Here is a 4500-nt window from a genome sequence, read left to right on the forward strand (position 1 = left end):
ATGAATTTTAAATATATCTTTTTTATGTAATTGTTTTTATTACTCCAAGGAAATGATAAGTTTTTAAAAATAATACATTAAGATAGTCAAAATGAATAGAACATTTTTGTGGACGAAGTAGTATTAAATTGACCAAATAATCATGTAAAAATAATTCTACAATATTAAATTGTTAATTGTTTTACTTTAAGTGGGTCCCACGAAATGAGTCACCGGGAAATAAAGGTACTCAAAGTTCACATATAAAAGTTATTCTGGTCAATCCGAATCACAGATGTCGGTAGCAAAACGTCAAAGATTCACACAAATATAGTGTGTGAAAACCACAAATATTGTAACATATACATTTTTGCCAAACCTATCCTTTGATTTACGCCTGATTGCATTTCTCACTATTGCATATTCGCCAAACCCATCGACAGGCTCCAGTCTTCACACTAAAACCCACTTCAAGTGGGACCCGAAAAAGCACGAGATAAGCCCCTCACGCCCTCTATAAAAGAATCACACACCCCACTCGAGACTCTTATGCAACCTTGAACTATCTCTATTCAACTACCAATCCAAACAATGGCAAAAACCACCCTCATTGCTGCCACTGATCCTCTCCCTCCTGTACATTTCCGGCACGGTGGACTCGGCCGCCTCGGCGAACTTCATCAAGGCCTCATGCAGTCTCTCTCGGTCATCGCCACCACCATCCAGAAAAGCCCCCGCCAATTGGCCCAGACTGCATTGTCCTTGAGCCTAGCCCGGCCTTAGTCCACCAAGTCATTTGTGACAAAGCTAACAAAATTTAAGGGATTGAAGGCCAGAGAATATGAAGCAATCAAGGACTGTTTGGAGGAGATGGGTGACACCGTTGACCGGCTTAGCAAATCGGTTCTGGAGCTCAAGCGGGTTGGCAAAGCCCGGGGTCCGGACTTTTTGTGGCACTTGAGCAATGTGGATACTTGGGTCAGTGCTGCTATAACTAATGGGAACACTTGCATGGACGGGTTCGCGGGTCGGGCCATGGATGGTAGAATTAAGACCTCGATTAGGGCACGGGTCACTAATGTTGCACAGGTCACTAGTAATGCACTAGCTTTGATTAACCAGTTTGCTGCCAAGTACAAAGGCACTTGTGTTTTTTGTATTTTGTTTTTATGTGATTACTCATTATGCTTCGTTTGGTTGGAAGGATGAAAAAGATAAGAGGTGGGATGGATGAAAAATCCCTAGGGAAAGGAAGGTGTCTTTCCCATTTTATGTTTGGTTGAATGGAATAGATAGTAGAAAGGATGAATGGAGTGATACTTTTTTCTTGTTTGGTTAGAAGGAAGGGAAGGAGAATTTATATATTATTTTTACCAATATACCCTTTTATATAAAATTATAAAAGGTATATATTTATTTCAAAATTTTTGAAAAGGTTAAAATTGTAAATTACCAATTCATAGGTAGTTATGCCTTCTTTCTCTCTTCCCTTCCCCCCAAAAGTGGGCAGATAGAAAAACATAAAGAAAGGAGGGATGAAGCATCCCTCCTTGTTTCCTCCCTCTCTTCCCTTCCCCCCAACCAAACACGAAAATATTTATCTATCCCTCTCCTCATCCATTCCCCGTCAATCCTTCCCACCAACCAAACATAACATAAAAGATTTGTAATGTTTAGAAGAGTTAAAATACCAATCTTAGTTTGAGTTGGCTTTTAATTCTGATGTAATGTACATCTTATATGATGTTTTTATGTGACATTAATATTCAGTGAATCTTTGTTTTAATTTCGTGTTTAATATGATTGAAGTTCAGTTTACTATTGTCACATCACCGGTGAATCCAAATTTATTTCATTATTGCGCACTCGATTGTCAAATGAGTAGTTGTTGTAGAAGAGAGTTGTTATCGACAGTGACTATGGCTGTTATTTAAGATTTTGGATTCACACTATTGTACTGCGCTTGGCTACTTGATGAGTCCAACTGATGAATTTCTTTTGTCAATGGTTAACATTATTTTTTTAATTTTTCACATAAAAATGCAAATTGAAAGTGCTGAAATAATTTAAAAAATGTGTATGGTTGATTTAAATTTCTTATAAGGGGCGGGAATTTGGTTCAGGGGCATGTTAACACTGACAATATATATATATATATATATATATATATATATATATATATATATATATATTTTAAAACAGGCCAAAAATATAACAGCGTAACAATAGTACATTAGAATAAGTGTATAAAAAATGAATAAGAAGAAAAAAAAAAAAAAAGTAAAAAAAAAAAATGTTATTGCATATAAATTATGCATAAGCTCAAGAAAAGAAAAGAAAAGAAAAATAAAATAAAATAAAATTTAAGAAGAAAAAGGAAATCTTTCAGAAAAAAAAGTAAATTTTCAAGAAGAAAATGAAATAAAAAGGAAAAAAATATGGGAGAATTTTGAAAGAAAAAATAGGTTTTAATTGTAGAAAGATAATGCAAAAGATTTTGGAGATAACAAAAAGAAATTTGAAGAATACAAAGGAAAAAGAATAAAGAATTAAAGACGTTTTTACCAATATATAATTTTATGGTGGTATTTTATAAATATTTACAAATTATACGCATAAAATAAAATAAAATTTAGTGAATTTTGGAGCAGAGGGGCCATTTTATTAATTTTAGGGGGAACATTTTATCAATTTCTACAAATTTATGTATAGAAAAAAAAATATATCTAGTGAGCCAGCATGGGGCAGGGGGGTTAGTTGCCCCTTGGGCACATATATGCTGGCTCTGCACTGCTTATAGCAGTTTTTTATTTTTTGAAAACTAAAAATAACTTGAATTTTGAAATTTACTATTCGGCCATTTAGAGACCGGTTCTTTTTACTGTTTTTATTGGTTTTCTTTTTTCGTTACTATTTTCTTCTGAGTTCGAGTTTTCGTCCAGTCAGGTTCAGTCGAGTACTCGGGAATAACCCCTGAGACTCCGTGCTTTCATGATTATGCATTTTACCTTTTTAGTTTGATACTTGTGCATTACATTGTATGCTTGTTCATTTCATTTGTTTGTCGTTTCCTTTCTCGAACCTTAGGGTTTTAAGAAACCGAGTTAGGGTTTTGTGCCCGATTTCATTTTTCGACATCACATGCATTTACTTCACTTTATTTCCATGAAAAACATAGCTTTACTTTTGTGAGAAAGCATGCTACTTGTTTACTTTTACGTAGGGGTATGGATGCATAGTTTCTTCAGAAATATTTTCATTTCTCGGGGTGTTTTTCGTAATTATCTTTTTTTAGATATTTTGTCTTAAAGACCTTTTTGCAGATATTATTTGAGATATTTTGGAAGAGGGACTTAGTTGCAATTTTTGGAAATATGTGACAAGTGTCACACTTTCCTTGGGGACACTTGTCACCTTTTTGTAGAACCACTTGGAGGTTTATAATGGTGACAAGTGCGGGCTTGAGATTAAGCTTTGTGTGAGGGCATTGGATGGTGACATGTGTAGGGTGAAGATTTACCCATTTGGTGGCATTGGATTAGTGCACTTGTTGGCTTAGGATGAGGGCAAGTGTAGGGCTAGGATTTGGTCTTGTGAGGAAGCCTCAGATTGTGACAAGTGTAGACTTTGGATGAAGTTTTGTGAGGGTATGTGAGATTGTGATAAGTGGAAGGGTGAGATTAAGTGTGTGTGTGTGTGAGAGAGATAGGTAGTGTTAACTTAGGGTTAGTGTGTGTGTAACCTTGAGTTAGTGGAAAATCTCTAACTTTTCTACTAACTCATCTTCTTCCTCACTTTTCTCTCTAGCCACCTCCATTATCAACCAACCTTAGACCTTGATTTTGATCACTTTCCCTTTATCTTCTCACCTCACCATAGAATGATTGTATCTTCCTTGGAGCTTCATCTTGGTGACCTCACTCTTGGATTTTCCATTGCTCACTTTCTTGAGGATTCTAGAGCTTGTTTACTCTAGCAAGGTAGGGGATGAACTATAGTTATATTCTATGTGTATTATGTGCTCTTTGTAGTTAATATAAGTTGTATGCATGATTAGTGATATTCTAAGGTTGTATATAGATGGAACTTGATGTTATCTAACCTAGGGTTTCACTTTTGCATAAGACTTGTACGTGATTATAATTTTATATAGTTGTAGTTTCATTTTGTGTAAGAATGGAATCTAGAGATTTCTTGTGATATGCTTATGAAATTCTAGTATAATTACTGCCTTGAATTTTGTTGAGAAACCTATGCTATATTGTTGTCTAAATAAAGGTTTTAAGTTTACTATGTTGTGAATGGAATTCCTTGTTTAGCAACCTTGTGATAGTATAGTGGATATTGCATTGTAAACTTGATATTTCACATGCCATTGTAGCTTGGAGACTTAGAGCATGGTTGTGTGTGATTAGCAAATGTTGGTTGGGTATGGAAAGTGTTTAACTTGCATTGTAACACTTGTAGTTGTTGTGACAACTTGTTGATTTTGGAAATACTTGGGGCAAAGAAAAAAAAAAT

The 4500-nt window shown here is 34.9% G+C and overlaps 1 pseudogene; it reads left to right on the forward strand.

Annotated features, from left to right (window-relative positions):
• The first annotated feature begins 550 nt into the window (after positions 1 to 550).
• Positions 551 to 1350, forward strand: LOC132268684 (21 kDa protein-like; annotated as a pseudogene).
• The last annotated feature ends 3150 nt before the right edge of the window (positions 1351 to 4500 follow it).

Source organism: Cornus florida, unplaced genomic scaffold, assembly GCF_030987335.1.
Source record: "Cornus florida cultivar Cherokee Brave unplaced genomic scaffold, ASM3098733v1 CherokeeBrave_3.0.0_Hap2_Chr08, whole genome shotgun sequence".
Classification (NCBI taxonomy): Eukaryota; Viridiplantae; Streptophyta; class Magnoliopsida; order Cornales; family Cornaceae; genus Cornus; species Cornus florida.